The 13,427-nt window shown below is 43.4% G+C and overlaps 1 pseudogene; it reads left to right on the forward strand.

Moving 5' to 3' along the window:
* The first annotated feature begins 1,131 nt into the window (after positions 1 to 1,131).
* On the forward strand, positions 1,132 to 1,309 carry LOC122484615 (annotated as a pseudogene).
* Positions 1,310 to 13,427: the final 12,118 nt, after the last annotated feature.

Genomic DNA, 13,427 nt, shown 5'->3' on the forward strand with positions numbered 1-13,427 from the left:
CACTGGTGCCCGTAGCATTCTGTTTCAGGAGTCGTGTGGATCCAACAGTCTTAGTGATCTCTTGAAGTAGATAGTGTAGCCATTCCTTAAACAGTAATGTACCCCCAGTTGGGTGCCACACCCAGCTATTTTTCTCACTCTGCCTGGGCCACCTTATTCACTCCCATGTTTTTAATGACCAGCATTATGCCTATGACTCCAGCCCAGGCTCTTTTTCCTGAGCTTCACAGCGGTAACTCCAGTTGCCTTCTGGATGAACGTTATCACTTGGTTGGTCCCCAGACTCCTCAACTTTTCCAAAATGGACTTCACCTCACTATTCATTCCACCCAATTGTCCATGCCCCCCACTTCTGCTACCCTAATTCAAGCCATTCACCCTGAGGTTTTTACAAAAAATTTAACCTGCTCCCTGGGTCTGGTTTCCTCCCTTCCAATCAATCCATTCTCCCCCTTGCAGCCAGAGTGATTTTTCCAAATAAAAAATTATGATCAAGTCTCACTTCTCAGCTCATAAAACTTCAGTGCCTTTCCATCGTCTTTAGGACCCACCAGTATAGCCGTTAAGACCCCTGCTTTCCTTGCCAGCTTTTTTTTTTTTTTTACCACCACTCCCTCCCCAAGCCTGATTCACCTTGCCTCCCACTATAACTCTTTTTAATTCAAGATCATGCCCGTGTAAATCATCATTGTATCCCTGTTGCCTGGCAGAATGCAAGACACTAAGTAGGACTCAGTATATACCAGTTTATCTCCATAAATTTCGAATGACCTTTTTCCAGCCTCAATTCATTGCCCTACATATCACAGGTGCTCCTTGCTTACAGAGCTCCGGGAGGGTTTGCTCAGGGAGCAACTCTGCCCTCACCTGGCTACAAGAGGCACTGCCTCGCTTAACGGAGGTGGATATACAAATAACTACCGCTTTGCCAGGGATTACTAACTTCCATGGAGAAACAGTCCCAATTTGATGACAGAATTACTGGATTGTGGAGAAGCGTGACCCTGGGGAGGATTAGCCTGGTCTCAGGGGAGACGAGAATGTTGAAGGTTATAAGGACAGGCTCATATACTGTATTTGTGGACCTGAGGGAGGAAGGTTTGGGATAATAGGGAGTTGATACGGGTAGGAATTGATGTTTTGGCTAAGCTCAAGTGTGGTATCTGTTCTTATCAGTTTAACATCTGATACCTCCTGTATCTGAGGACAGTGTATTCCAGTGATTTGGGGAGCGGGGGCTAGAATAAGAGCTTGCTTTGGGTACTCCATTCATCGTTTCCCTGGTCCCCGGGTGTTTAACGGGGTTGATATGCTTGGGGTTGGAGCGCATTACCACCACAACAGGTCTTTGGGCTGGGGGAAAAAAGCTATCACAGTGGGAAAGACAAAGTAGGAATCTGTGAAACTGCACCGTCCCCATTTCAGCGATGACCTTTTCTCCCATTCTGTCCTTAACCCATTGCACTCCAGCTCCTGTACCCGCCCCTCCACGGAGGCCTGGCCTCATTCACTTAATCCCAGAAGATACTTCCATCTTTCTTGACCTCTCTGTGGCATTTGGCACTGGTGACCTCCCCCTCTTCCTGAAGTGCTCCCTACCTTTGCTCTCTGGGACCCTGCACCCTCCTGGGTTTCCTCTTCCTTCTTGACCTTTTTCACTATCTATTCCTACACGTTCCTCAGGGTTCTGTTCCGGGTCCACTTGTTTTCTCACTCGCTAGACTCTGCCTAGATAAACCGGCTTACCCATCACCTTGGGCCTCATTTACCATATATATGCTGCCATCTCCCCCACTTCATCCCAACACAAGATCTCCTGGACTGCACACCCTGGTATCTAACTGTCTATCAGACATCTTCACTGGGACGGCCCATAAACAGCTCAGCTCAACTTGTCCGCAATGAAATTTATCATCTTTTCCTACAAATCTGTTCCTTCCCCGACGTGCCCTCTTTGACTCGATTGTCTAAGCCAGAACGTGGTCCTTATCCCCTGCTGCTGATATGCTGTAAATCTTCTCCAGCCAAACACTTCCGGGAGTGTATTTGTATTGGAGCAAGTTGGTTATTTGTTGCAGCGAGGAAGAACACACCCCGTGGGGAATCATGGGGTGTCTCAGTAAGAGGGTGTTGGAAAGAATTTACTGCAGGATTTGGGCTTGTGCTAAGTGATTTGTGGGAGATTTTAAGCAAGTGAGGCTTTATTCTGGATTTGACGTTTTCAGGAAGTGACATCATTTATTATTGGGTATCTTAATAAGTCTTACCTAGAAGGACGGAAGGATAGAATGAGACTGACTTATGATTGGTAAATAAACCATCACTCATATTAGCAAGGACAGGGAGCAGTTTGGACTTTTGCTATCTGGACGATGTTCATCCTTTTTTTCTGTGCTCAGACGTATGGGATGGACTTGTTTTGCCTTGACCCACCATGATCACAGAGTGGCCTTGTCTTATGTTGATATTCTGAAATTACGTTCAACAGGAGACCACCAAGGTCTAGGTGTGAATCCCAGGCCAGCTTCTGGATGTCAGTAGATGCTTTTCTCCTTCTCAGTACCCTAGTGTAAGCCATTTACCTCTGGATTTCTGCTACAGATTCCCAAACTGGTTCCCTGGCTTTGACTTAACTCTCTCTCTCTCTCTCTCTTTTTTTTAAGTTTATTTATTCATTCTGAGAGAAAGTGTGTGTGGGAGGGGCAGAGAGAGAGAGAGAATCCCAAACAGGATCTGCACTGCCAGTGCAGAGCCCGATGTGGGGCTCAAACCCACGAACCGCGACATCATGACCAGAGCAGAAATCAATAGTTGGTTGCCTAACTGACTGAGCCACCCAGGCATCTCATGACTTCAACCCCTTATAACCCATTCTCCACATTATAGCCAGAGTGATCTTTCTAATTTTTAAAAAATGTTTTATTTTTGAGAGGGGGGGGGCAAAGAGACAGGTAGACACAGAATCCGAAGCAGGCTCCACGCTCTGAGCTGTCAGCACAGATCCCAATGCGGGGGGGCTGAAACTTACGAACTGTGTGAGATCATGAGCTGAATGGAGCTGGATGCTTAACTGGCTGAGCCACCCAGGCGCCACCAGAGCGATCTTTCTAAACGGAGAGTCCGATCTCAGCTCAAAATCCTCAGTGTTTCTCCTTTGCTCTTAGGTTAAAATCTGTACCTACTGACAGAGCCAACAAGGCCCGTTTTCCTTTTTCAGTTTTAATATCACTACTCATTCCCTCCCTTGCTCTACTTGACCCCTTCCCTATATAAACTCCCTGAGGTCAGAAATCGTGTCTGTATAACTTATTTTATCCCTATCGTGTAGAACAAGGCACGACACTGTAATGCATCGATTGCCTGCCCTGTGCTATGAAGGAAGCTCCTGAAGAGGCTGTTAGGAAAAATGCAGTTGAACTGTCCACAGCTTCCTGGCAACAGGAAGCTCTCTCAGAGGATGGAGGCTGCGTCTGCCCCCTCCTGGCAGCAAGAGGCACTGCCTCCATTCGTGGAGGAAAAGGGATCCGCAAATGAACAGGGCTCTCCTGGGATCTGGGAGTAGGGCATTCACCTCTGGGAAAAATTCAGTTTGAGGACAGAATTTCCTTATTTCCTGAACTGTGGAGAAGTATGCCAGGAGAAGCTCTCTCATAGAGGGGTGAGACTGGTTTTTGGAAGAGTTGAGGATGTGGAATTTTATAAGGGACAGCTGGGAAGCGAGTTCCGCTGGGAATCTTAATTGTAGGTTGTTTCTTTGTTTCTTGGCCCAAGATCAAGAACAGTATGTGTTCTTTAAAAAAATGGTTTTTTAAAAATGTTTATCTTTATTTTTGAGACAGAGAGAAACAGAGCTTGAGCTGGGGAGGGGCAGAGAGAGAGGGAGACAGAATCCGAAGCAGGCTCCAGGCTCTGAGCTGTCAGCACAGAGCCCAATGTGGGGCTCAAACTTGTCAACTTCAAGATCATGACCTGAGCTGAAGTTGCATGCTCAACCGATTGAGCCACCCAGGCGCCCCATGAATAGTATGTGTTCTTATCATTTAGTATCTTGTAAACCTGTACCTGAGGATACTTTATCAAGTTGATGATGATGATGATGATGATGATGATGTGGGTTTTGGGAACAGAGAGATTGAATAGGGGCTCTCTCCATCTATTCTACAAACCAACCCGATATTGCAGTACCCCCATGAATGGTATGGTTCTCCCTTTTGGACTCAATGTCAGTTAAAATGCAGACTGTTGCATTCCACTATGTCTTTTGGTTTTTGGGAAAGAATTTTAAGATAAATCTGCTCTTTCCCCTCTTTCTTTAATGCTATATATTTTTTTAATTTTTTTCAACGTTTTTTACTTATTTTTGGGACAGAGAGAGACAGAGCATGAACGGGGGAGGGGCAGAGAGAGAGGGAGACACAGAATCGGAAACAGGCTCCAGGCTCTGAGCCATCAGCCCAGAGCCTAACGCGGGGCTCGAACTCACGGACCGCGAGATCGTGACCTGGCTGAAGTCAGACGCGTAACCGACTGCGCCACCCAGGCGCCCCTAATGCTATATTTTTGACACATATTTTACTTGTCTTTTATGTCCTGGTTCTTTAATATTTATTTATAGTGCTCTATTTAGAGATTTTCTACAGATGATCTTGTCCCTTAGTGATAGAACATGTTTCAGGTTACCAAATATATATTGGTGTAACCAACGTGGCAGTGAAATCTTTCATATGTTGCTTTGTGCACATGTATGAGAGTTTCTCTGCGGTGTGCATCTAGGAGTGACATTTCCAGAGAACAGCAAGAGTATTTTCAGTTTTATAGACTGTTGCACATTTCCCACATGTCCTGAATTGCAATTCTCTGGTATTCCTGAATAAACTCATTTTTTTTTTTTCTGGTAAGATAACTGACAGTTTTATTTTTAAGGTTAACAGTTGCTAGTATAAATGGCAACTTAAATTTTTTTTTTCTCATTGTTTGCTACTGGTATACAGAACAGAATTGTTCTGCGTCTAGTTTTTTTAATTGAACTCTTAATCTAATAATTTTTAGATTCAATTGGATTTTTTTTAAAGAATTTATTTTGGGGGCACCTGGGTGGCTCAGTGGGTTGAGCATCCAACTTCAGCTCAGGTCATGATCTCAACAGTTTGTGGGTTCAAGCCCCACATCGGGCTCTGTGCTGACAGCTCAGAGCCTGGAACCTGCTTCAGATTCTGTGTCTCCCTCTCTTTCTGTCACTCCCCCGCTCGTTCTCTCTCTCTCTCTCTCAAAAATAAATAAATAAATAAATAATTAATTAATTTAAAAATTACCAAAAAAAGATTTTTTTATTTTTAAACTAATCCCTACACCCAAAATGGGGCTCAAACTTACCACCTCAAGATCAAGAGTCACACACTCTTCCAACTGAGCCACCAACCGCCCCTCAATTTGGACTTTTTTGTACAGAGTTTTCTATAAGTAGAGCAAAACATTTAGGTTTCATTCCCTACCCCCCCCCCCAATTGAATGTTAGTTACCTATAAAAGTATTTTGTGAATTACTGATAGTAATTTAAATTTGAGACCTGAAACCATAAAAATCCTAGAAAATAACACAGCCAGAAAGGTCTCTGACATCAGCCATAGCAACATTTTTCTGGATACGTCTCCTGAGACGGGGGAATAAAAGCAAAAATAACCTATTTGGGACTTCATCAAAATAAAAAGATTCTGCACAGCAAAGGAAACAGTCAACAAAACTAAAAGGCAACCAACCAAATGGGAGAAGATCTTTGCAAATGACATATCCAAAAAGGGTTAGTATCCAAAATATATAAAGAACTTATACAGGGGCACAAGGCTGGCTCAGTTGGAAGGGCATGTGACTCTTGATCTTGGGGTCGTGAGTTTGAGCCTCACGTTGGGTATAGAGATCGCTTAAATAAATAAAACTTAAAGAGAACTTATACAAATCAACACCCCCAAAACCAAATAAACCAATTAAAAAATGGGCAGAGGAAATGAAAAGACATTTCTCCGAAGAAGACATCCAGATGGCCAAAAGACACATGAAAAGATGCTTAACATCTCATCATCAGGGAAATGAAAGTCAAAACTACAGTGAGATATCACCTCATACTCATCAGAATGGCTAAAATTAATGACACAGAAAACAACAAGTGTTGGCAAGAACTTGGAAAAAAAGAACACTCATGCACTGTTGGTGGGAATGCAAACTGGTATAGCCACTAAGGAAAACAGTAAAGAGTTTCCTCAAAAAATTAAAAATAGAACTACCCTATGATCCATTAATAGCACTACTGGGTATTTATCCCCCAGAATACAAAAACACTAATTTAAAGGGATACATGCACCCGTATGTTTATAACAGCATCATTTATAATAGCCAAGTTATGGAAGCAGCTCAAGTATCCATTGATAGATGAAAGGATTAAGAAGATGTAGTATATATACACAATAGGATATTATTCAGCCATAAAAGAGAATGAAATCTTGCCATTTGCAACAACGTGGATGGAACTAGAGCGTATTATGCTAAGTGAAATAAGTCAAAGAAAGACATATGATATCATTTCACTCATATGTGGAATTTAAGAAACAAAACAAATAAGCAAAGGGGAAAAAAGAGAGACAGACAGACCAAGAAACAGACTCTTAACTATAGAGAAGAAACTGATGGTTATCAGAGGGGAGGTGGGTGGGGAGATGGGTGAAATAGGTGATGGGGATTAACAAGGGGACTTGTGATAAATGAAAGAGCAGACTAGGCCGGCCAACTAGTGACTATGTCCCTGACATGAAGAGGTTCCCGCTCAAACCTCAGACCACGCCTCCTCCCCTTGAGTAACTTATGTTTTCTAAGAAAGCAGGCTACCGATTGATGCATTCTTCTGAAGTCTAAGGTGGGAGGAAGGGGAGTGTGAGAGGCGTGGAAAGTGTGAGCAGAAGAGGGAGGGCTTCTCTCAGGTAGGGGCCAGAGGCAGGAGCCCTCAACCCTGTCCAGGCTTAGAATGACCTGGGAGCATTTTACCCCTCCCAAACCAATTAATCAGAGTCTCTGGGGATGGTGTTTAGAGCTAGGTATTTATATAGCACAGCAAGGCTGACAGCCAATGGTTAATAGGTGACCAGTGAAAAATGTTCTGTATACACTGAGGCCAAACATGTTAGAGATCCTCAGACACAGTGGTTCTTAAACTTCAGGTGCATCAGAATCTCCTGGAAGACTTGTTCAAACACAGATCGCTGAGCCCCACCCCTAGAGTTTCTGATTTAGTAGGTCTGTGACCACCAGGCCCAACATTTGCATTTTTAACAAGTTCCAGGTGAGGCTGATAATTGCTGATCTGGGACCACACCTTGGCAGCCATTGGTCTATTTCCCCAGCCAATCAGCTGAGGCCATGACCCTTCCCCAGCCAATCGGCTAAGGCCATGATCCCTATAAAACCTTTGTGCTTTTGAAACCCACTCTCTCCAGTATCTCACCGCTGCCTCTGCCTCGGTGCAGGTAGGGGATTGAGCTCGAGCTAGCTCGAATAAAGGCTCTTTGCTTTTGCATCAGACTCGACTCCCTGGTGGTCTTTGGGGATCACGAATTCTGGGCATAACAATAAGCACTTGGTGACATATGGAATTGTTGAATCACTATATTGGACACCCGAGACTAATATAACACCATATGGTGACTATGCTGGAATTAAATTATTGATAGTACTATTTAAAAAAAATTTTTTTTAATGTTTATTTATTTTTGAGAGAGACAGAGACAGAATGCAAGTGGGTTGGGGCAGAGAGAGAGGGAGACACAGAATCTGAAGGAGGATCCAGGCTCTGAGCAGTCAGCATGGAACCTGACGCGGGGCTTGAACTCACGAGCTGTGAGATCATGACCTGAGCCGAAGTCAGATGCCCAACTGACTGAGCCACCCAGGCACCCCTTGATAGTACTATTTTAAAGAAACTGGGTAATCAGTTCTAATGCTGCTGTCTAACTTGAGGATGAAAGGGAATCTGTTCTAAACTTGCTAGAGGATCCATTTCTTTAAACTTTTGAGTTTTAGTTTTCTCTGTAGTAAACACCTTATTTAATTTATTTATTTAATATAATTTATTTTTTGAAAGCAATTTTAAGTTTACAGAATAGTGGACAGGAAGAATGGAGTTCCCGTATCTTCCATTACCCTCTCTCCACCTCCCACCCTTTCCCCTATTAAAATCTTGCTTTAGTGAGGTACACCTGTTATAGTTGATGAGCCCATACTGATACATTATTATTAACTAAAGACCATGGTTTACATTAAGGTTCATTCTTTGTGTTGTACATTCTGTGGGGTTTGACACATGTCTAATGACATGTATCCACCATTACAGTATTGTACAGAATAGTCTTCTGGTCCTAAAAATCCCCTGCCCTCCACTTATTCAGCCTGCCCTCCCCCCCCCCCACCCCAGAACTCCTTGCAACCACTGATCTTTCTACTGTCTCCATAGTGTTGCCTTTTCCAGAATGTCATATAGTTGGAATCATACAGTATGTAGATTTTTCATATTTGCTTCTTATGCATTTAAGATTAGCAATATGCATCTAAGATTCCTTCCTGTATTTTTGTGGCTTGATAGCTCAATAATGTTCCATTATCTGGATTTACCAGTTTCTTCATTCACCTAGTGAAGGACATCTTGGTCGCTTCTGAGTTTTAGCAATGATGAATAAAGCTGCTATAAACATCCGTGTTCAGGTTTTTGTGTGGACACAATTTGTTGTACAGCTCATAGAACTCAGGGAAACGCTTTACTTACTATTCCCAGTTTATTAAAAAGGACGTTATAAAGGATACAAATGAATAGCCAGATGAAGAGGTACATGGGGTGATGTCTGGAAGGTTCCAAGCATAGGATCTTCAGACCCTGTGGGCTTGGGGTGGGTTACCTTCCTGGTACATGTTCATCAACCTGGAAGTTCTCCAAGCCCCATTGATTGGTTTCTACAGAGGTTCCATTACGCAGGCATGATCATTGGCCCTTGGTGATTAACTCAGTCTCCAGCCCCTCCCCCCTGCTTGGAAGTTGGGGGATAGGACTGGAAGTTACAACCCTCTAGTCATGCCTTGATTTTTCTGGTGGCCAGTCTCTACCCCAAAGATACCACCAAGAGTGGTCTCTTTGGAAGAGGCTTTCTTATCACCCAGGAATTCCAAGAGATTTAGGAGCTCAGCGTCAGGAACTAGGGACAAAGGTTCATGCCCTTTCTTGTGCCCTCGTGTTCTCTCTCTCTCTCTCTGTCTCTGCTTTTATCATATCACAGTTACCCATTTATAAAAAAGGCGAGGTTGGCTTTTACCATAAATAAAAAATCAATTAAAGGTGGATTAAAGACTTAAATGTCAAAAACAAAACCTTACCTTCTTGCATAGAAAATGTCGATGAATATCTTTCAGGCCTTAAAGAAAGAATTTTTAGGGGTGCCTGGGTGATTCAGATAAACGTGGACTTCAGCTCAAGTTATGATCTTAGGGTTTGTGAGTTTGAGCCCCACCTCGGACTCTGCACTGATAGCTCAGAGCCTGGAGCCTGGCTCAGACTCTGTCTTCCTCTCTCTCTGCCCTTGCCCCACTTGTGTTTCTCTCTCTCTCTCTCTATCTCTCTCACAAATAAACAAAAAGAAAGATTCTCAAAATAACACACCAAATAATATTTTCCAAAACAAATAATACATTAAAATTTTTTATAAAGTTTATTTATTTTGAGAGAGACAGAGAGAGTGTGGGTGGGGGAGGGGCAGAGAAAGAGGGAGAATCCCAAGCAGGCTCCACACTGTCAGCACAGACCCCAGACAGGGCTCGAACTCGTGAAACTGTGAGATCGTGGCCTGAGCTGAAATCAAGAGTTGGATGCCCGACCGACTGAGCCACTCAGGTCCCCCAATAATACATTTTAAAATAAGACATCAAAAGTAAAAAATGTGGGCCGTAAGAGAGAACACTCATTTTATTTTATTTATTTATTTATTTATTTATTTATTTATTTATTTATTTATTTATTTAAGTAGGCTCCATGCCCAATGTGGGGCTTGAACTCACGGCCCTGGGATCAAGGGTCGGATGCTCCACCAACTGAGCCAGCCAGGCACCCCTATTTTTTCAATCCCAGCCATCCCACCAAAACTGATAACATTTTATTATTTTTTTTTAATTTTAGAGAGAGAAAGAGAGAGAGCACATGAGGTGTGGGGGAAGAAGGGCAGAGAGGCAGGGAGAGAGAATCTTAAGTAGGCTCCACACTCAGATCAGAATCCAAAGTGGAGCTCGATCCCACGACTCTGTGATCATGACCTGAGCCGCAATCAAGACTCAGACACCCAACTGACTGAGCCACTAAGGTGCCCCAAGACTGATAACATTTTTGGTGGATAACTTTTGTTCGTCAAAGGACACCTGAAGGGTGCCTGGGTAGCTCAGTCAGTTAAGCATCCCTTGATTTGGGCTCAGGTCATGATCTCACCATTGGTGAGATTGAGCCCTGTATTGGGCTCTGTGCTGACAGCACAGAGCCTGCTTGGGATTCTTTCTCCCTCTCTCTGCCCCTCCCCTGCCCTTCCCCCTCAAAATAAATAATAAATAAACTTGAAGAAGAAGAAGAAGAAGAAGAAGAAGAAGAAGAAGAAGAAGAAGACGACATCTGAGTGCCCAGATCTTGGTTTCTAATACCATTCTCCCAATAAAAGGAACCAGGGTTCTTTGGAGATATGGCTGATTCTAGGGCTGGGGCCCTAACATACATACAAGATGAGCCTGGACCATTTTGTAGTGCCAGGAAGTAAAGAACGTGCTCAAAAAAACTGTATGTGGGGGGAGGCAGGGGGACAGCAGAAAGAGAAATGTATTAAAAGAGCCAACCTAAAAGAGCTCACAGCGGCCAAAGCTGTAACAATTTGAGAAAACAAACCCCCCAGTAATATAGCATTGAATTCTAACCCAAAGGATAAAATACATATGCACAAGTCCATACTGACAAAAAACAAATAACCAGATAAATGAGGGAGAAGAGATAAATCTCCTGTACAGAAAATCTCCAGTAATTCATGTCAATACTCCCTCCCATCCAGGAGGCAGAGCTTAATGCCAGACCTCGTGAGTGTGGCTGAACTTAGAGATTTTCTTCCAAAGGATGTGATGATAGAAAGTTTTGAAGGTCACAGGGGCTGGAAAAATAGCAATACCCACCAGTATCGTGTGACCACAATGGTAGAAAGAGCTGATGTTGGGGGACTTCAGTCACCATTTTAAGGATAATTTAATCCCTTATTACTATGTAGCCTCTTGGATGAGATCAGTATTCTGTCTCTGATCAGCTAAATATCTGATGTCATCTATCCAAGGATACTATGTTACAAATGCTTCTCTGTTTCTTCCATAGGTTGATCTGCTATATCTCTGATGTGACTCTCTTTTTTTCTACTTTTTAAAAGTTTATTTATTTATTTAGAGAGGAAGAGAGAGAGCACGAGAGGGGGAGGGGGGAGAGAGAGAGAGAGAGAGAGAGAGAGAGAGAGAGAGAGAATCTCAAGCAGGCTCTGCCCTGCCAGGACAGAGTTCGATGGGAGGCTCATCCCGTCATCCCAGGAACCATGAGATCATGACCTGAGCCAAAATCAAGAGTCAGATGCTCAACCAACTGAGCCACCCAGGCGCCCCATGTTTCTCTCTTTTACTATCTGGTTGCAATGAGAGAGAAAGGCTTGCTGCTGCATTATTGTTCATTGTCTAATTTACTTAGAATCAGGTACTTTTGAGATGGCACATTTATTTCTCTTCTAAGCGATGGCTTTGGCTGTATTTCCTCTCCTCTTTCTGGCTTTTATCCCCCCTCACATTCCCCATCCTCCACTGAGACAACCCTGACAGTTCTCTTCTTTAGAAGCCAGCGTCCCTCCTGCAGGATTCGTAATAACAATATTATTCCAACGTCACTTCTTCAAATGACAGTTGCCAAGTGAGCCCCTTTGGCTGAGGGTCGGCCTCCTTCTCGGCTTTCATCTCCATAGCGCTTTGACCTCCAAATGCTCAGTTCTTTAACTTTCAGCCATCATCCATTTTTCAAATGTCTGAACTCCCCAAGGCTGTCGATGGACACGTCAGAAGCAAAATACGTGTTAATCAGCTGCTTATGTTATCGGTAAGGCTTTCGGTCAACAGTAGGCTATTAGTAGTTAAGTATTTGGGGAGTCAGAAGTTACACGCACAGTTTTGACCGTGCCACAAATCCCTGTGCTGTTGAAGGCTCAACTGTAATCCTTACTTGTTGGGAAACATGTGACATGGACTTTTGCAACAGGGGTTTAGAAAGGAATTTTCTCTGTACACTTAGCGCTCTGCGTTTCAGGGCCCAACCCTCATCTGTCTGCCTGAGCATAAAGTATTAAAGATGTGTAGCCTCACGTGGTCTCTGGATTGTTGAGCTGCCTTTTCTCTCTGCGTTGTCTCAGTCTTTTTTTTTTTTTTTTAAGTTTATTTATTTTGAGAGAGAAAGAGAGTACGAGTGGGGAGGGGAAGAGAGACAGGGAGAGAGAGGCAGAATCCCAAGCAGGCTCCACACTGTCAGCATGGAGCCCAATGTGGGGCGTGAACGCCCGAACCGTGAGATCATCACCTGAGCTGAAATCGAGTGGTGGACGCTCAACCCACTGAGCCATCCTGTCCCAGCCTTGTTTTGAAAGCTTAATTCTTCGTGACAAATCATATACTTTTCCAGACACCTGGCTGGCTCGGTCAGAAGAGCATGTGACTTTTGATCTCAGGGGCATGAGTTTGAACCCCACATTGGGTATAGACATTACTTAAATAAAACTTAAAAAAAATTTGTTAATGATCTACTTTGCATTCCTACAATAAATATTAAGTCTTATATGTTTTTATATCAAAAGGCATTGAAGGATCTGAGGATCTCTAGCCACGTTCTGCCTCTTTCTGTACAGTCTTTCCATGTTTTCTGGTCGTCTCCTTCCCCCAGATTTATTACTTTCTTTTGGTTGAACAGTAACAAGTCTTGGTTTCCTTTTTTTAAAGAATTTGGTATTTGGGGCACCTAGGTGGCTCAGTCGGTTAAGCAACCAACGCCTGATTTCACTTCAGGTCATGATCTCATGGTTCATGAGTTTGAGCCCCATGTCAGGTTCTGTGCTCACAGCATGGAACCTGCTTGGAATTCTCATTCTCCTCCTCTCTCTCTGCCCCCCCCCAAATAAATAAACATTAAAAAAAAATAAAGACTTTTGTTTTTAAGTAATCACTACACCCAACCTGGGGCTTGAACTCACAACCCCGAGATCAAGAGTGGTATGCTCCACCGACTGACCCAGCCAGGTGTCCTTGTTTTCCTTATTTATGATATAATGTGGTGTTGTTTACATTTCTTTTCACTTTTA

Source organism: Prionailurus bengalensis, chromosome D1 (assembly GCF_016509475.1).
Source record: "Prionailurus bengalensis isolate Pbe53 chromosome D1, Fcat_Pben_1.1_paternal_pri, whole genome shotgun sequence".
Taxonomy (NCBI): Eukaryota; Metazoa; Chordata; class Mammalia; order Carnivora; family Felidae; genus Prionailurus; species Prionailurus bengalensis.